Source organism: Cryptomeria japonica, chromosome 3 (assembly GCF_030272615.1).
Source record: "Cryptomeria japonica chromosome 3, Sugi_1.0, whole genome shotgun sequence".
Lineage (NCBI taxonomy): Eukaryota > Viridiplantae > Streptophyta > Pinopsida > Cupressales > Cupressaceae > Cryptomeria > Cryptomeria japonica.
This window is the reverse complement of record NC_081407.1, coordinates 572,372,758-572,394,789: the sequence shown is the minus strand read 5'-3', so window position 1 is coordinate 572,394,789 and position 22,032 is coordinate 572,372,758.

Sequence of the window (22,032 nt, the reverse complement as noted above, 5' to 3'; positions counted from 1 at the left end):
TGGCATTCTTTTGATCGCCAAGTCTCCCGATCGTAATTTTAATTTTTTTTAATATACAATGTGATCATTTTGTTTTTAGTGTGAGTGGGTATAAATAAAAGTTATTTGAATTTTGAAAGCAGTTTTTAGGGTCCAAATTTAATGTAAGAGTTGACATCTAGATTGTACTTGAAAGAAAAGGAAAAACCTAATTAAAAGAGTAATTTCTTTCTTAAGCATATATGTAAAATAGTGCAAAATAAGACTTTCTAACTTAGTCTAACACTAATAAACCAACTCTAACTAAAGTGAAGAGACTAGTTATTGAAACTAAAAGCGTAACTAGGATAATGTTAGTACTATTTGTCTCCATGGACTATGACAAAATAGAAATACTAGTAATGAAAATAAATATATTTATTAGGTACCAAGTTATGAAGTTGAATTATCGAACACAAATTGATTTCAATTAATAAATGTACATAATAAGAATTTTAGACAAAACCTATAGAATATATAATATTTTAGATACAATTTTTTTTTTCTACAATTAGAGAAACTCAAATTCAATCATCAAATTTATATATGTGATTTTGGATAATAGTTGTAATATGATTTGCATTAACCAAAGTAGTCAAAAAGTTAGAAAATGTTTCATGTCGATAAGAGTATATCATATATATCCAATACAATGAGATGAGCTTGCCAAAAGACATATGACAATAAAATGTTACATATACATAATAAAAAACATATGCTCAAAAATGCTATTCAGGCATACAATAAAGACCCCTAGTCTACTGATTTCCCACTAGCACAGGAAATAGATCATGAGTTGCCTTCGACTGTCGAGGGGATGGAGATATACGTGATGTCAGCGTCTTTCAAATGCACTCACTAGTCCTCCTTTCTAGGCTTCTCTAGAGCTCCAACTGATACAATCAAAACTATAAATATCAATATATAATATATATAAAAAATAAATTGTAGAATGACAAATAATAGAACAATTACTTACTGCAAACATATAATCACCCTATTCATCCACAATGGGGGGATGATCTCTCTTAGGAGTGACAAGGCCCTACAACATGCATTATGATAAAAATTAAATTGCATACAAGTATCATTACAATTTTCAATATAGATGATTAAAAGGACAATTGAAATGCACTAATTTGTCTCATACCTCTATCAAAGCTTCTGAACTTGCTACTGCTACAATAACACCATGATCCAATGTAGCTCAAACATCAAGAGGAGTATCTGATTTCAACAACTAAAAATGAAACAATAACTATTATTCAATTATCAAAACTACTAAACCTGTTTTACCACATCATAAATGAATAAAGGTTACCTCACTGTAAGTGCCTCAATGAACCTCACTGCGAGGTGTCGATGTCGAATCTTCAAAACCAAAATATTTGACATTCAAAGAGACTTGTGAGAAAATCATTCTATTAGACAACTGAGATAACCAGAGGACAACTGTGAGTGGGGGGGGGGTGAATTAGTTGTCACCAGATTATAAAACTTTAAGCATTCAAATCCTTATTACCAGAACACATAAACTCAATACCGGAATGCATAAACCAAATACCAAAATAATTGATATACGAATTTAACATAAACATAAATCAAAGAACAATTACCATTCATCCATAACACATGACACCAAGATTTGTATGTGGAAAACCCGATAAAGGGGAAAACCATAGTGGGAAGCCTACCCACAATTAGATAATACTTCAACAGTAAGTATGTGATTACAATACGAGGGGCATGCACATGCAGGAAGGCCAACAACCTAGAGCGCACTGCTCATTAAAAAAGGAGCCTCACTGACTACAAAATAAATCCAGACTATAATCTGGAATGAAGATTGAACTGCAAAGATAACATCTCCTATGCCTGAGTACAGTTTCGGTTAAGCTCAATACCAGAGGCCTTAAACCTCTTTTACCAACCCAATTTGATCACCTATGATCGAAAAAACCTTTTGCATATAATTATGACATTATTCACACACAGATAATCCCATAACCTTTTCTTATATGCCCATGATTTACAAAGAGATCTTACATCATATTTATACCAACATGGGACCTAAACAATTAGGTCGACCATCTAAAAGATAATACAATAAATTCATAACATAAATCTGCAATCCAATGATTAAACAAGTCATCTTAGGCTGAAAATGATGTAAACCAATCATTAAATCTTGTCGGTAACGCATCAGGAACATCCTCCAACACGTTACATAAACCGGTCCATAACCTAGATAACACCAAACCCAAAATATGTCGTCGTAAACCAAATCCAACACCATCGATGAAATGGAACACAAACATGATAACCAACAACATCCTGAGAACCATCTAGAAGCCACACCAACACCACTTATCACGTGCATCAAAAGATCTTCAACAAAGATCTGCCGGTAAAACCCTTACTGGTAACCAAAAGGCTTACTAGAACAAATGATAGCTCATGAGTCATCAAATCCCGAACCAACTGATCATGATACATATCTGAATAACATGAATGACAGATCCAAATCAATTCCACAAACCAAAGCATACCGGAGCATATCGGATCAACATCATAATCCACTCTACCGGAACCAACCGAAAATCGGTAAACAACCAAAACAACTGGTGTTTCCATCAATGACAAAACATCAATGCAACACAAAATCAATTCCTCCAAATTGCCAACAATCTCCCCCTTTGGCATTGATGGCAACACTAGATGTGAAAAACATTCAAGTGCCAGGAAATGCCAAACAAGTCTCCCCCTATGGAAGACAACCAACAATCTCCCACAAAGTGATATAGCAATGAAGCTCTAATCTCTCCTCCTTTGACTAATATTTTTGTTAAGCTCCATTTTTCACATATATCTCTCCCCCTTTGACATTAATGCCAAAAGTTTGACATGAATATCAAAGAAAAATCACAAATACTCTGATTCTAATAGCTGACTACTCCCCCAGAGTAGTAGCACCACCACATCAATCTGGAATAAGTAATAGATCTGATAATGCATACTGGACTGATGCCAATCAACATCACTCAGGTCTCTATGGGAGGGGTAGAAACCCCCAATCTATCTCTAAACCAGTCAAATGATTCTTTAGGCAAAGGTTTGGTGAAGATGTTCGCAATCTTCTCTTTAGTGTTCACATAAACCAGTCTGACTTCATTTGCTTCCACCTTCTCCATCAAAAAGTTATAGTTGATAGATATGTGCTTTGTCCTAGAATAAAATACTATATTCTTTGATATATCAATAGCAACAGAGTTATCACAGTGAATAACTACCGGTTCATTACAATCCACCTTTATATCCTTCAACATTTGTTTCATCCATAGAACTTGTGTACAATTAGTAGCAGCAACAACATACTCATCTTCAACAGTAGATAAAGAGGTGCATGACTACTTTTTGTTGATTCATGAAACAAGTTTCTTTCCAAGAAAGAAAGATCCATTGGATGTGCTCTTCTGGTCATCAACATCTCCAACCCAATTTGCATCTTTATACTCACATAATGTAAAGTCATCATTTTTAGGATACCACAAACCATATTCAGTTGTTCCTTGCGAATACCTAAAAATCCTTTCACCGCACTCTCATGATTTTCTCTAGGGTCACTCTGATATCTTGATACAATACAAACTGCATCCATTATATCCGGTCTAGTTTGAGTCAGATATAACAAACCTCCAGTCATAGATTTGCACCTTGTAGGATTTTCCGGTGCAGATGTATCATTCTTTGTAAATTTCTCACTTGTAACCATAGGAGTACTAACTGGTTTACAATTTTCCAACCCAAATTTCTTCAACAACTCCCTAGCATACTTAGTTTGATAGATGAAAATACCTTTATCAGTCTGAGTGATCTACAAACCTAAGAAAAAATTATTCTCCCAAATCATAGACATCTCAAATTCATTCTTCTTATTGTTAGAGAATTCCATACACAACTTATCTTTACCTCCAAAAATGACATCATCAACAAAGACTTCAATAATCAATATGTCATCATCAGTGATCTTATAATATAAATTATTGTTAGCATTACCTTTAGTGAAATCAAGATTCAAAAGATATTTATCCAGTCTTGTATACCAAGCTCTAGGGGCTTGTTTCAATCCATAGAAAGCTTTCTTTAACCTGCAAACCATGTTTTTGTCATCTGAAAGTGAAAATCCATCAGGTTGCTCAATATAAACTTCCTCTTCCAGATCTCCATTCAGAAATGCACACTTAACATCCATCTGATAAACCTTGTAGTTGTTATATGCCGCATAAGCAATGAATAATCTCACAGCTTCAATCCTAGCTACCAGTGCAAAGGTTTCATCATAATCAATTCCTTCCTTCTGAGAATATCCTTTACAAACCAATCTAGCTTTATTCCTTACAAATTGTCCATCTTCTTTCAATTTATTCCTAAAAAACCCATTTATTTCCAATAACATTCTTATTTTTATGTCGGGGATATAAAGTCCATGTGTTATTCTTTTCTATCTGATCTAATTCTTCTTCAATATCTTTCATCTAACATTCATCTTTACAAGCTTCAATTACTGACGCCGGTTCAAATTGAGAAATAAAACATACCTCATCAACTGCCAACCTTCTTCTTGTTGGCCATTTGGTGGAATTGATTATGTGTTGCATTGATGTTTTATCATTGATGTCAACACTAGTTGTTTGGATGCTTTACCGACACCCTTCTGGTCTCGGTAGGTTGAGTAGTTTTTGGTTAACTTGGATCCGGCATGATCCGGTAGACTCCAACATAATCTGGTGATGGAATTAGTTTGTTCATAATTCTCATACTCATATTTGGTCAGTTGGTTTCAGTCTGGTGATTAGATGCTATCCTGCTTACCTAGAAGATTGGTTTTTGTTTCCGACGAGGGTTTCACCAACAGAGATTTTTGGTGGAGATCTTTGATGCATTGCATAATTGGTGTTGGTGCAGCTTCTAATGGAGTTTCAGGATACTATTGGTGATCATGTTCTATAATTGGTGTTTGGAGATCATTGTTGAAGCGTGTGGACCTATACTTGGTCCCGGTTGATGTAGGTTATATATGGACCGACATTAATGTAATGGTTGGATAGGACCTATTATTGTATTTCTGGGATCTCTTATGTGTTGGATATTATTTGTTTGGTCTAAGGTAGACATGGTTTGTAATTATGGAATTGGTTTATTGTCTGGTGGACGACCTGATTGTTTATGGTCGAGAGTTTGTAAAAATAAGATGTAAGATCTCATTATAGATCATCATGGTTATTGAAGAGGTCATGATCAAGGAATGTAATGTGCAAATAATGTAATATCATTCAGACAGAGGAGTTGGTCAAACATTGGAGATCGAATTGGGTTTGGGTAAGAGGATTTAGTCCTCCAGTATTGAGCTTAACTAGAATAGTACTCAGACATAGGAGATGCTATCTTTTGCAGTTCAACACTTCTCCATATTGTAGTATGGATTTACATGTAATCAGTGAGGCTCCTTTTTCTGATGAGCAATGTGCTCTAAGCTGTTGGCCTTCCTGCAAGTACATGCCCCTTCATTGTAATTCACATACTTACTGCAAAAGTATTATCTGACTGTGAGTAGGCTTCCCACTATGGTTTTTCCTTTTACCATGTTCTCCACGTACAAATCTTGGTGTTGTGTGAATGGATTTTATTTTGTGATTATTGTTTATGCTTAATTGGATTAACTGCTATTCCGGTATTATTGTTTTGGGTTTTGGTATTAAAGTTTTAAATTGATAATAATTTTGGTAATCTGTGACAACTGATTCACCCCCCCTCTCAGTTGTCTTTCGATTATCTAAACTGTCTAACACTTCTTGTCATCACTCCTTTTTTTTTGTCTCCAATGATATAATCTTCTGAATGATTCAACCTTACATACCTAGGAGTCTTCTGATTTTCCATTCCTCTGTCTTGATCTTCAGTTACTATTGAATTTTCTGATACTGTTGGAGTAATTGGTTCACAATCCTGTTCTGGTGTAGGTGCTACCGGTTCAATTATGATCATTTCTACTGCCGGTTCTCTCTCATAAGTTCTGATTTGAATTTTGTTCTGCTCATCAACCTTGACATTTGTGCTCTCCACAATTCTGTGCAATCTTTTGATATAACATCTATATGCTTTTCTTTCATTAGAATAACCAAGAAATATTCCTTCATCACATCTAGGATCAAAATTTCCAATGGAATCATCTCTTGTGATATAAAATTTACTACCAAAGATTCTGAAATACTTAACTGTCAGTGTATGACCAAACCATAACTCATAAGGTGTCAAACTGGTATCTCCTTTGATATGAACTTTGTTGAATGTGTATACCGTCATGGTTACAACTTCTCTCCAGTAGACATGAGGCAGAGTAGCTTCCATCACCATAGTTCTAGGTGCATCCAAGATAGTTCTATTCTTTCTTTCCACAACTCCATTCTGCTGAGGTGTCCGGGGTGCGGACAAATGTATCCTTATCCCATTATTCTCACAATAGATATTAAATTCACTGGATGCGAATTCTCCATCCTGATCTGACCTTAAATATTTAATCTTCAATCCTGTCTCTGTCTCAACTTTAGCTTTAACTATTTCAAATGCTTTAGACTTCTCCATTAGAAAAGTAACCTACATCATTCTTGAATAGTCATAAATGATTAGCATGAAATATCTATCACCTTGAAAACTTTTGATTCTAGCAGGACCACACAAATCAGTATGAATAAGATCAAGATGATCATTATATTTGTCTTGTATACTCTTAAAATAAGTTCTAACTTTCTTTCCATTTTTACATTCCTTACACACCGGATTATAGGGCTTTACAATCTTAGGTATATCTCTAACTGCCTTAGTAGAACTGATCTTCACAATGTAATCAAAATTCACATGACACAACCTCTTGTGCCATAGCCAACTCCCATCAATTTGTGCAATCAAGCATGTCTTCTCACCAGATTTCAAATGAAAGATATTACCTTTAGTCTGTGTACCTGTTGTAATCTCCAATCTAGATCTGTTGATAATCTTGCATTTTCCATCCTTGAACTGTAACTGAAATCCCTTATCCACCAACTGTCCTACACTCAAAATATTATGCCTTAAACCTTCAACATAATAAACATTATCAGTGTTATGCTTACCATTCAATGATATTGTTCCTCTTCCCTTGATTGTGCATGCTTTGTCATCTCCAAATCTAACCAGACCACCATCAAATTCTTCCATAGATAAGAACTTCCTTTTATCTCCAGTCATATGATGTGAACATTTATTATCAATTACCCATTCATCCTTGTCTTCAATTTTAGCAGCAAGGGCCTTCTCTTCAGGTACCAGATCATCTTCCTTGATAGCCAAAAATACCCATTCCTTCCATTGCCGGATACACTAGCTGAATCTTGAGTCGGTTCATCATCAGAATTAGTCACACCTTCCTCATCCGCATAGTAACATGATTTGTCTTTGTTCCTCCTGTACTTATGCTTGTTCTGATAATCATGGTTAGGCCTAAAAGATCTTCTAGCTCTTTCTTCAAATCTTGAATTCCTTTCTCAAACTCTTCATCTTCTTTCTTCATATCCTCTAGTTCCTTCACATATAATTCCAATCACTCTTGCCGATAGATGATGTAGATGCATGAAAAGCAAGTTCAGATTTTACAGCTCTAGAAGGTCCAAATTCCTCAAGCTCAAAAGCAGATAACTTCCCAACCAAGGTATCCCTATTAACATAGGTGTTTGCCATAGTTCTCAACTCATTAATTGCAGTAGCACTCATCTTATAAGCCAGTGGCAAAGCTCTTAGTACATTAGAAACTATTTCATCTTCACTCAGAGATCCACCACAACATTGAATTCCCAAAACAATCTCATTAACTCTCTCCATGAAAGTAGTAATCCTTCAGGTTCTCATACCTTACCCAGTAACCATCAAGTTTCATGATTTTAATAGTAGGGTCACCTTCATTTAGAGTCTCCAATTTGTCCCATATAGCCTTTGCAGTTGATTTGTCAGTTAGTCCCATTATTTGCTGATCAGAAAGTGTACACAAAAGGGCTTCTCTAGCTCTACAATCATTTTCAATGTCCTTATCCAAGCCTGTCGGAGGAGGATTGCGAGATGCCGGATTATGAAGTTTATAGCCATTCTTAGTGATCTCCCAAATCTCCTTGCCAAGACATCTTAGATGAGTCTCCATCCTAATCTTCCATACTTTGTAATTTGTTCCATCAAGACTAGGAATTTCTCTCCGAAAAATAGCAGCAGATGAACTTGATGAACTTGAACTGCTAGATGCCATAGGATCTTCCTCAAGCGGTTAAGCTTCTATTGAGAGGACCAAGCTTTGATACCAATTGTTAGAGAACTCAGATAACCAGAGGACAACTGAGAGGGGGCGGGGGGCGAATCAGTTGTCACTGGATTATATAACTTTAAACATTCAAATCCTTATTACCAGGAAACATAAACTCAATAACGGAATGCATAAACTAAATACCGAAATAACTGATATACCAATTAAACATAAACATAAATCACATAACAATTACCATTCATCCATAACACATGACACCAATATTTGTACATGGAAAACTTGGTAAAGGGAAAAACCATGGTGGAAAGCCTACCCACAGTCAGGTAATACTTCTGTAGTAAGTATGTGATTACAATATGAGAGGCCTGCACATGCAGGAAGACCAACATCCTAGAGTGCACTGCTCATCACAAAAGGAGCGTCACTGACTACAAAATAAATCCAGACTACAATCCAGAATGAAGATTGAACTGCAAAGATAACATCTCCTATGCTTGAGTACAATTCTGGTTAAGCTCAATACCAGAGGCCTTAAACCTCTTTTACCAACCCAATTCAATCACCTATGATCGAACAAACCTTCTGCATATGATTACAACATTATTCGCACACAGATAATCCCATAACCTTTTCTTATATGCCCATGATCTACAAAGAGATCTTACATAATATTTATACCAACTTGGGACCTAAACAAGTAGGTTAGACACCTAAAAGATAATACAATAAATTCATAACATAAACCCTCAATCCAATGATCAACCAAGTCGACATAGGCCGAAAACAATGTAAACCAATCATTAAATCTCGTCGGTAATGCATCAGGAACATCCTCCAACACGTTACATAAACCAAATCCAACACCACCGATGAACTGAAACATGAACATGATAATCAACAACATCCCAAGAACCATCTATAAGCTGCACCAACACCACTTATCATGTGCATTAAAATATCTTCAACAAAGCTCTGTCGGTAAAACCCTTACTGGTAACTAGAAGGCTTACTAGAACAAATGATAGCTCCTGAGTCATCAAATCCTGAACCAACTGATTGTGATACATATTTGAATAGCATGAATGATAGATCCAAATCAATTACACAAAAAAAAGCATACTGGAGCATACAAGATCAATATCATAATCCAACCACTCTACTGGAATCAACCGGAAACTGGTAAATAACCAAAACAACCGGTTTGCCATCAATGAAAAGACATCAATGCAACACGTAATCAATTCCTCCAAATTGCCAACACATTCATCTAATATTGACAATTCACATGTAAAATTTGAATTATTTATTGGAAACCTACTCGATCACTCGATGGTTTTGTGTAAAACGTGGCTGGGGGAATGTCATAGGTAGTAAAAACACTTTAACCCTACATTTTTATCACAACCATCGTACTAATTTAGTTATTGTAACACTTAAAAATAAAATTTAATAAGCAAAATTAATTGAAGTTGCAAAAATTTACCTGGGTATCAATATCGAATGTCTCACTCAATAGAGACTCTGCCATGACCATATTCTCTGTAGTAGAGGGTTGTTGTGTAGGTGCATGCTGACTACTATTAGGCTAATAAGTGCAAAGGGCCCCGTATGACTAACAATAGAGAGATGGAACTCGAGGCCTATAAGATTTATCTGCATCAAAATGTACTAGAGGCTCGACATAATGTATGAGGGTCTGAGTCAATGAGCTAATGGACTCTAAGGTATCCACCTCGACACTGTCCTTCACAATGGAAGGAATAGTCACGTGCTCCACCATAGGTCTACCCAAGGGTCTTAGTGCTAGGTTTGGGTCATGCTATGTCCCTACTCTGTCATGTGACGATCCCCCACCCCTACCTTGAAAATTTAGGTAGTCAAAATAGTTAGGGATCTCATTGAGGACAAACTCACAATAGAGTTTCCTCAAAAAGTACCGAGGCACCTCATGATTATTACATGGCAGCTAATCAAAAACCATCCACCACCTATCCCAAAAGTTATTACTTATTCCTTTGTAGTGGCACCAATGGATAGGGAACCTCCTACATCCAGGCTGTAAGGGTTGATTGGTTCTAGGGTTCGTGAAAAGTGCATACAAGTCAACTTTGTTTAATTTCTTTTTCTTTACTGCAACATATGATAACTTGTTTACATAAAATTGGTTTTGTTATTCTCTTTTGTTGGACCACATATTAATTTGACCACTCACTAAACCTACATGGGCTACAATAGATTCTAGTGACTCCACAAGGCTTGTCCTATGAGAGGTTGTGGAATTAGGATCTTTTAGCCTATTTATCAACTCCTCAAGTTGTTTTTTGTTGTTGTCAATTTTCCCTAATATGTTTTCTTTTGTTCCTAGGGGATGTCTAGGAACTGGGGGAGGGGTTGGTTGTGCCTCTTCTTTAGAAGGCTCTTCATGAGGAGGTGGTGGTGGGTTTTCAATATTTTCAGATAGATTTTGATTTCCTAAAATTTAAAACAACATTCAATTTAAATACTTAATTTAATCCATATTTTAAACAAAAATTAGAGAGTAAAAAATAGAAATACATACCTCTTCGACCCCATCGACACCGTGGTGCCATTTTGACGAAGATCTCACACTACTAGAAGCCAAAATTATGTCTCTATTTGGTGTTCACAGTCTAGAATGCGAGGTATGCAAGTCAAAACACGGGTTTAGCAGAAAATGGTCTTCAAAATGTGATTCTCTCACTTCTAAATTTGTGGTTTCTTATTTGGCGTGGGCTATTGGGGACCAAAAATATTTTTGGCATCTTTTTGGTCCCCCATCTTGGTGCATACACCCATAGTTCTTGACTTACTTGTTGATGTCTTTGATCATGATTGGCTAGTGTTGGTTAATAGATTTACCTTCCTAAAAATAATCTTAAAATTGACTCATTAAGCTCAAAATGAAAGATGAATAAAAATGAATACTTGGAGAAGTTTCCATTGAATTGACAACTTACCTCTGAATTTTAGAGGTACAACTCCCTCTGATGATATAATTTGGGATTTTTCGGGTTATGATTTTAACCAGAAAGTAGGAAAGGCCCACTAAATTAAATAAAACCTCAAATAAAGATGAAAACATAGAACTCTTGATCGAGTCTCACTCCCATATTAAAGTATGATGGGGATCAAAAGGAAAACAATTCAGAGACTAGTAAATCTAAGGATCACCACCATCTATTGATATTCATACAAATGGGAACATCTTTTGATGGTGAACTAAAAATGAATGAAACAGTCATTTTAAAAACTTACTATTAAGAACCTGAAATAGGAATTTATCCAACATAAGAAGAACATGCACAATCATCCATCACAGTGCAAAGTCTATTGATTTCAGAATTCTACTTCGTACATTCTCATGGATTATGTTAAAAAATCATTGATTTAAAAACACATGAAAACCATACTTATGTCAATTCTGTTCAAGAAAACAACACAAATTTTGTATCCCCTAAACCCAAAAAGATCTACCTTGCCCTTACAGAGTGTAGCATATATAGTAAAAAAAGATATAACTTCTTCTTGAAAAATAATGGTCTTGAAAATCTCTGTTTTCAAGATATCAAAGAAGTTATTTTAAATAAACCCACACTTAATCATGTCTGTCTCAAACTATAAAAGGTACCACCCTATTAATCTTCATCAGGTTCTAAATTCCTTACCACCATGATCTCCCGTCGTATGTGGGCATTTATCATTTCAACTTTCTCTTCTTCTTCAGCCAGTACCACAATTACCATAGCCAATTCATGCTCACTGCTCTTGCCTTCCCATGAAAACAATCAATCCAAAAAGGATATCTTCAAGCGGATTTTGGCCAAAGTATCATCTCTGGGTTGCACCATAGGTTCAAGGCCATTTCTTGGGAGAACCATTTTGATGTGTCCTACTTTAATCACTCCTAGATATAGAATTTTAGGATGCAACAATCACTCTCTATAAAAGAAGATTATGAACTTCATCCTGTCTTTCCTCTCATTCTAAAATTGATGTTATTCGTTTGTATTCAACGTAGCTGGTTTTATCTCTCCAAGCTATTGTGTTTAATTGAGAAGAAATGTTGGTCTGTTGATTCTGTACCCAATTCAAATCTCGCTGAAAAATGAGAATCTAGTCTGTAATTGGAAGCACCATAGTTAATAGGAAAAACATCCATCATGACCACAAATTTGGGGTATTCTCCTTAATTGAGTTGCCAGCTTATCGAGTAACCATTCCTTTGATTAACTTCTAAAGAGAGAAAATCGTAGAACGATCACCACCTTTCTTTTCAGAATAGGTGAAATTAAATTTTAGTGATAGGGAATAATTAAACTCTTATTTGAAATTTGTGCTAACTCATCCACACGCTTGGATTAATTTCCTTTTAGATGACACATGTTATACACATCCAATTTAGAGGCGAGAGTACCCCCCATCTCTCCTCAAACATCGTTCCAACAGATTCTCATATCTCTACCACCCTGCCACTCTTTAATACATAAATGAGTTGAGAGTATGAAATGACTACATCTCAAGAGATAGGATGGATTCTTCTAAGTCATCGAGTGAGATCGAAAATCACACACCATACTTGTCAGTAGGTCGTGAGTTCCACAAATCTATGACTAGTCGATCATGTAGATGATGCAAACAAAAGTAAAGAATAATTGGGACATCGACTGTCTTAGGAACAAAGATATAAGACAGGGTTCATGAGTGGTGCGCTTGACCAATAAAAAGTGGGAACACAAGAAAATAAAAAAGAATCAGGGGATCGGTATACCTAGGCACTTAAGAACTATGGACAGGGAACTTTCCTAAACAAGAATCTTTTGAAATTGGAAAATCAGTGTCACGAATCGTTTTATTTAATATTGTGCAAATTAAAGATGTAATGTGATTTTGAAATTCAAATAGATTAGATCTTTCATAATCTATTATGAGGAAATATAATATGCTTTTCACTCCTGCAAATGATAAGAAATTTGATATTCTTTTGGGGTTTGTCATTGCTGATAAAATTTTTAGTGTAAGTAATGCAGGATGAGGTGAAGAAGGTCGAAGGCGAGAACATGAATCAGGTAGAATTGCTTTAACTAAACGACTTCGATAGAAAAGGGAATCTTTCACACACCACATTAGATTTTATATTTTGCATCTTGGAAGTGTGGATGATTTAAATGATCTTAATTGAGTGTTTGTTCAAACTAAAATGATGAAATTCGAATAAGTAGTAGATTAATTTAAATGTTTATATAGGTGCATTAATTGCATGATGTGAGTAGTGTTTGAAATAAATATAAGTTGTCTTGAGTAATTATGAAAGAGTATGTTAAAAGAGATAAATATGTTGAAAATGAATACCGACCTTAGGTTTTTATGTCCTTGTTCAAGTAGGTAAATATATGAAAAAGAGTACTTACAAGTTTAAATTTCGTAAATATTGAATAATGTATTTATTTATGGAATTAAACTAAGTAAATAAAAACCCGATATATATATATATATATATATATATATATGTTATTAAAGAAAAGGTTAATCCAAGAATATATTAAAGACACAGTCTAATGTTATATAATAAAGAAAAGTCAATTATAAATTAATAAGGCATACCATATTATATATATCCTTTTATTAAAAAAAATTAATAAAACAACGTATTGTAATATATATATATCCTTTTTATTATAACGTAAGGTGGCGGGATATAAAGGAGGTCGACCGTTTATGAAATAGCCGCTTGGGTTGATGTAAACTCCTTCACCCACGGCAGTCTTCCTCCATGCTCGGTAGCTACTGTTAGAGGCTTTAAACATAGCGAAAACGGTGGGAGGCAGAGTTAGTTAAGTGGGCGTAGCTTAAGGGAGAGCCAACCACCACTCCCTTCACCCACGATAACTGCTATCCAAGTCTTAAACCAACTCAACGTGTAAAGTAAATGATAAAGGCCGACTTGGTCAGTGTAGACTCCTCCACGCGTGGTAGTCTCCTCCACCCACGGTGATTGCTGTTAAGAGTTTTAAACACAGGTTATCGTGGAGGCAAAGACGTTTAGATAGGCAAGGTTTAAGTTACCACCACTTCCACTATTTACAACATAAACAAACGAGCAAAACACTTCCTCCATCCACGATAGCCAAAACAATATACAGTTTGATGGAGACTTAAACGTTCTCATGACTTGGTATGCGACATTATTGCAGTAGTCGACAAATTTTATGCATAGAGAATATTGTTGCAACCGCAATCGTGGAACAATTAATATAACCCAAAGGATAGCAGAAAGCTTAGCAGCAAAATTGAATAAATAGACGTAGGCACCCTCTTACATTCACATTCTTTTCTCACACGAAGTTAGAAGAACGAAATTTTTGAAAGGAGAGTTAGAAAGATTAGTTTGATAGAAAGATTAGTTGGATAGATAAGAAGATTAGTTGATAGATACGAAGAACAGTTGGAGAGAAAGAAAGACGTACGATCAAGGAGTCGAAGCATTTGACAAAGAACATCAAGGTCGAAAGCTCAAAATCCATTCTAACATTATCCAAGAGGTTAGCATCTTTTGTTTTTCATTTCGTTTTACTTTATTCGTTAAATTTGATATAAAATGTGTTAAAAGGAAGTTAAGATAATAGATATGTATGTTCAATTGGTCATCAATTAGTAATATTGTATTTGGGATGCTTTTTAAACCGTTATGGAAATAAAGAAAAGAGTTGAAGAGAAAAGAGGTAGTTAATATCGTACTTTGCACAGAAATATTTAGTTTTAATTCTACTTTATTTTTATTTTTTTTTGAATGTGTTTACGTACTTTTGTTAACATATGAGATTACTCTCATACATGTTTAACACCTTCTATTTTATGTACTTTATTTTAGACGAAAGATTGATTTTTCGATTATTGCTTATAAAAGGGTTATTATCATTTTATTTTATTTTGAAAGATTGTCTTCGAAAGATAGATTAGACAAGTAATGATTAGTAATCGACAAAATTGATATCTCTATTTTTATTTTTAAAGAAAGATTGTATTCTGAAAAGAATTTGTGTTTGTGGGAATCAAGCTAGGGTTAAGCTTGAGATGGAAAAATTTACCTTTCGGGACGGGTGCCGAATGTGGATGCTTTAGAGAGAATAGTTGCTTTTTCCAACTATTATTTTGCTGTGCATAGCATATACTCGGCCGAGTTATTGTTAGAATTTTTCCGTAGAAAAAGATGGAAATTCATTATTTATACTCTCTACCACATCCTAGTATGATAGCGAATGCTTGTTTCTTAGAATGAAGTAGGAAAAATGAAAATGCATATATCATCTAGGCATGCACCAGATTCCCTCTTGCTTTCGAATTCTTTGGTTAAACCAATTCGTGCAGGGTCGGGTATTCTTGATTGACCAAGAATTCCGGGGAAGCGTAAGCTTCAAGGTTGGGCGGAAAAAGCGCCTGACTCTTGTTCTCGTCTGCGTTCGAAAGATAGAAGGAAGCGACTCAGACTGAAGATCGACGGATGTATCTTCTTGTATAATCTTAAGGCTAAATTGAAAGCCTAAGTAGAAAATCTGAATTTCTTTATATTGGATATTGTATTATTCATGAGCATTAATATGATATATTCGATGTTTGCATATATTTTGTATAAAATAGGCTTAGAGATTGAAATTTTAAGTTTATTTATGAATAAAGCGTAGTTTAGGGTTAGATCCCAAACTGACGTCTTTACAATCAGTCATTTTAGGGACTTCAAAACTTAAAAAATTCAAAAGAAGGCTGACTTTGAGCTAGGACTTAAAAGTTTAAATTTGACCAAGCTTAGAAATGGGTCAACAACAGGCTTTGATTGTGGACGAGGACTGGAATGGACGAAGCAAGGGACTTAGAATCTCAAGCACGATAAGTGTTTCATCCATTGGGCTATAGAGTCAGAGAAAAGTGCACTTTGAGGCAGATGGGAAGAGACTGGACACAAACACTAAAAATGAACAAGATAACCACACAAAGGAGACTAAAATAGTAGAACACCAAAAATTTCTAAGTATATACATGGTCATAAGACCCTACCTCCATAGTAGAACCCAAATATTTATGCAAAGCCATTAATAGGTTGGGAGAAATAAGAGCCTCTTTAGAACAAATGGTTGCAACCATTTGATGTAACTGAAATGAAAGTCACAATGTGATTACTGCAATGCCACATCTTAGATTAATGGAGTACAAAAACATTTTGTAAATACACTCATGCCCAAATAACCATTCTTCATCATACCTTTCTTGTTTAATGGCTTTGTGTGCAATATCAGTGGAATAATCTTGCTCAACATTGATTACATCTCCATTAATAGATCCAGAATCATTATCAGTTAGAACAACCATGTCAAAATCTACAATAATTGATTGCTCCATTTTACTATCAATACCCACATTCTTACTGGTCAATTTTTTTTTCTCTATAACTTGCAATAGAGGTAAAACTCCTTTTTCAGACACACCATTATTTTTCATTTCATCCTTACTCCTTTGTTCATTATTTTCTACATCTTTAAGCTTACTAAACTGAGCTCATTTTGTTCAATGTTAATTTCAAAAGGATGAGGGATTTCAAAGAGAGAAAACCTTTGAGTCTCGATAAAATCCTACTGGTAAATATAGTGCATTAAATTTGCTTCAACCATCTTCAGTCTCATTATTTCCCAATTGTTCCTCCATTTTTATTAGTGTTGTATCATCCTTTATTAGCTTGGCATTGACCATTCCTTCATCAACTTCATTTAAATATGGAAGCAAAGCATTAGAACCTAAACATTTGTTCTATATATTGTGGACCAAATCAACCTTTTATGCTGCTTGTGATTTTTTAGTTTCAGATTTTACAAGCATAGGATCAAATTTCATGGAAAGAACTTCATCCTTTGCATAAATAAAATCATCACTGAAAATACAAACACACTGAGAATGTAATTTATCCATACCTTCTTTCATATTACTAGAGTCACCAATAAACCTTTGTACAAAATCTTTCTCACCAAGAGTGGAAAGGTTATAAGAACATTGGTCTTAACCTTCTTGTTTTTCTTTAAGCAACCTCAACTCTTTTGTAGCAGCCTGCAATTGATGAGTTTCTTGTTCAAATTCCTTGAGCAAGTAGTATCTATGATGTAAAATTTTTATCAACAGTGTAGATTTGTAATCCTCATATGGATGCAACCTTTTCTTTTCAGCTTCAGAGATACTTTCTTTGAAATAATTCCAAAAAGAAAAGTATTTTGTCATCTTCAGCCAAGATTTCTTTAATTGTTGGTGCTGGCTGTCTTTTGAATTTGAACTGAATTCTTGGTTTGTCTAGCACTAGACCATTTTCTGATATTCCTAATTAAACAAAGTCGTCAGTCTCCCTTCAAGGGGAAGCAATGTCAGATAACTGAGATACAAGGTACCAATCCTTCTAATTTTTTCCCCAGCAGTGTCACCAAAAATTTGTTGGTTAATAGATTTGCCTTCCAAAATATAATCTTACAATTGACTCAATAAGCCCAAAATGAAAGACAAATATAAACCAATAGTTGGAGAAGTTGCCATTGAATTGACAACTTTCCTCTGAATTTTAGAGGTACAACTCTCTCTTATGATATAATTTGGAATTTTTCAAGGTATGCTTTAACTAGAAAGCGATAAATGCTCACTAAACTAAACAAAACCTCAAATACAGATGAAAACAAAGAACTCTTGATCAAGTCTCACTCTCGTATTAAAGTATGACGAGGATAAGAAGGAAACAAATTTGGAGATCAGTAAATCTAAGGATCATCACCACCATTTGATATTCATACAAAGGGGAACATCTTTTGATGGTGAAATAAAAATGAATGAAATAGTCATTTTAAAAATTTACTATCAAGAACTTGAAAAAGGAATGCATTAAACATAAGAAGAACATGCACAATCATCCATCATAGTGCAGAGTCTATTGATTTCAGAAAGCTACTTCGTATATTCTCATAGATTATGTTAAAAAATCACTGATTCAAAAACATATGAAAACCATACTTATGTCTTTACTGTTCAAGAAAACAATGCAAAATCTATATTCCCTAAACCCAAAAAGATCTCCCTTTCCCTTAGAGAGTGTAGCATATATAATAAAAAAGCTGTAACTTCTTGAAAAATAACGGTCTTGAAAATGACCATTTTCAAGATATCAAAGAAGTTATTTTAACTAAACCCACACTTAATCATGTCTAATACAAACTATAAAATACATCACCTTCTTAATCTTCATCAGGTTCGAAATTATTTTCCCCCAAGATCTCCCATCGTATGTGGGCATTAATCATTTCAGGTTCCTCTTCTTTTTCGGCCAGTACTACAATTGCCATGGCCAGTTCATGCTCCTTTCTTTTTCTCTCCCATGCTAAAATAGTCAACCCAAAAAGGATATCTTCTGGTGGGTTGGCCAAAGTATTGTCTCTGGGTTGCACCATAGGTTCAAGGCCATTTCCTTAGAGGACCTTTCTGATGTATCTTTCTTTAATCACTCCTAGATATAGAATTTTGGGCTTCAACAATTGCTCTCTGCAAATGAATATTGTGAACTTAGACCTGTCTTTCCTCTCATTCTAAACCGATATTTGTCTTTATTCAATGTAGTTGGTTTTCCCTCTTCAAGCTATTGTGTTTAATTGAGAATAAATTGTTGGTCTATTGATTATGTACCCCAATGAAATCCAACTGAAAAATAAAAATCTAGTCAGTAATTGGAAGCACCATAGTTAATAGGAAAAAAATCCACCATGACTATGGATTTGGGGTATTCTCCTTAATTGAGTTGCTAGCTTATTGAGTAAATGTTCCTTTGATTAACTTCTAAAGAAAGAAAATTATAGAAGGGTCACCACCTTTCTTTTCAGAAAAAGTGAAATTAAATTCTGGTGACATGGAATAATAAAATTCTTCTTTAATCTTTGTGATGCCTCATCTGCATGCTTGGATTAATTTCATTTCAGATGACACATGTTATATACATCGAATTTGGAGGTGAGAGTACCCCTATCTCTCCTCAAATATCCTGCCAATATTCGCATATCTCTGCCACCCTGCCACTCTTTAATATATGCACAAGCCGAGAGTTTAAAATGACTATATCTTGGGATATGGGAAAGATTCTTCTAAGCTAGACCATTGGGCAAGACCAAAAACTGTGTACAATACTTGGTGGTAGGTTGCGAGTTTTGCAAATCTCTAACTAGCCGATCATGCAGACGATGCAAACAAAAACAAAGAACAATTGGGACATCGACTATCTTAGGAACAAATATATATGACAAGGTTCATGAGTGGCACGCTTGACCAAAAAAATGTGGGAACACAAGAAAATAGTGATCGGTATTCCCAGACACTTAATAACTGTGGACGGGGAACTTTGGAAAATAGGAAATTCTTTGAAGTTGGCAAATCAGCCATTTTATGAACTCTGGAACTTAAAAACTTGAAAAGAAGGTCGACTTTGAGCTAGGACTTATGAGTTTAAATTTTATCAAGCTCAGAAATGGGTCAACATCTAGTAGTATCTTGCACTAAGTATTTTTGTTCCTAGTTTTTAGAGATAAAAAGTGTGTGTCTAGAGTTTCATCATCATAGGCTTTGATAATGTGATAAACCTCTATTTCTTGCACATGCTTTTGAAGTATACTATCAAAGAAAATTTAAATTTTTTATGTAGCCATTAAAATTGATTTCTCTTTGATTAAATATTTGACTTGTTTAACATGACAACGGGGAGGACATTTCCTTGTGACAAGATAAGCAATCACTCATCAACAGTTTGCAGATGATATGACTCTCTTTGGTAAAGCAAAGAAAAAGGAATTCAAAACATTTAAAGATCATCTAAGACAATATAAATTTCTTTTGGACAAGAGGCTAGTTAAGAGAAATCAAAGACCTTCTTCTTCTTTATCACTCCAAGGAAAGAACTAGACATCTTGAGAGTATTGGAATTCAAAAGAGGCACTTTACCTTGTACCTACATAGGTCTCTCGATAGATAAAGGAACAAGGAACATTAAGTTATAGGACCCTTTAAAATAAAAGTAGAAAAGAGACTTGATTCATGGAAAAGAAGGTGACTCCCATGGGTAGGAAGGATCATTATGTTAAAAGTGACAGTATCTTCAATTCCAATTTATTTTCTTTCTTGTCTTTCTCTCACTACTAGAGCAAACTAATTTTTGTCGTAGAAGATGAGGAAGTTCTTTCGGCAAGGGAATGATAAGAAAGATAAAGTTGCCTTATTATCCTAGGAGAAAGTATGTTGGTCAAAAGAGCTATGTGGAGTTGGATTGAGGAATCATCTTTGGAAAGCAAGGCTTTAGGGTCAAAGTTGATTTGGAAAATGTATTAGGAACCACACTTGAAGTGGGTCAAGATTCTACAAGCCAAATATATGAACATTAATGACTAGATAGACATTTTAAGGGTGACCAACCCCCCCGCTCCCCCTCCTCCCACCCAAAGGTTCGAGAGTCTGTAATTTTATGATGACTTGTAGACTAGTCATTTCAAAACACTTATCTTAGGATGCGGCTATGACCTTATTTTGGGAAGATTCTTTGGGGGGCTATCCGATCATTGATAGTTTAATAAAATTGGAACATATCAAAGGGTATCTTAAGCAACACCGTGGCTATTTTCTCAAGGACTATGTTATTCTCCTAAATAATGATTCGATATTAGGATGAAAACTGGTAAGACATTTTTCGGTGGCAAAACCCTAGGATGAATTGGTAAGATAAATTTGGGAATTTGAGATCATTTTCCTCATTATGCAAAAATAATTGTTTGAAGAGCAAGTGTGCAGTTAAAGAGAAAAGAGAACAGAAGCAGAGAAAGTATGGAATCAAAGATGATTGTCAGAGAATTGAGCAATGGAATTTTTCAATGTTTGAAAAAGGTACAGTTAGATGAGTTTGACATGAAATATATCATAAATATGAAAAGAAGTTTAAGTGAAGTAGATTTGTAGAAAGTTGAGGAGTTAGGTCTGTTGTTTCCCAAAAATGGATGGGTTTACACTGCCATGGGGCATAGACCAAGCTGATTCCTCCAAATATCTATGGAGAGCCACCTTCAACTATCAATATCTGTCAGGCTTGGACCAACATTAACAAGGATGAGAGATCCTTCTACACTTTGGGCTCTATAGGACTCGGGAGGGTGATCCCTTCAATGAACCTCCTGCTCTCTGTAACAATACTTAGGAATTTACTAAAAACAAAGAAGGTTATCTCATAAAAGGACTCAACAGAAAGGGAGAATGCTCAAGGATGGAAAATCCTTCACTGATCCTTAACCTTAAGTAGGAGTATGAGAAGGGTGGGACAACTTTTTAGAAGAGACATAAAAATTAACAAATAATATTCTAATATTTTAAGAGATTTGTAGAGATTCATCAGTTAAAAGAAAAACAAGGCTAATAAACAAAACCGGTTACAAGCATTGATTAGTGCCTTACTCCATTGGACAACTGAAAGATGTGAAACATAAACCTGAAAATGCGACACAATTTGATCTGATAACATAATATCTGATATGATACTGCCTTACAATATATCCCATTTGTAACCCTAACCCAAAACTACTTATCTAAAATCCTTGCATAAGTCCTAT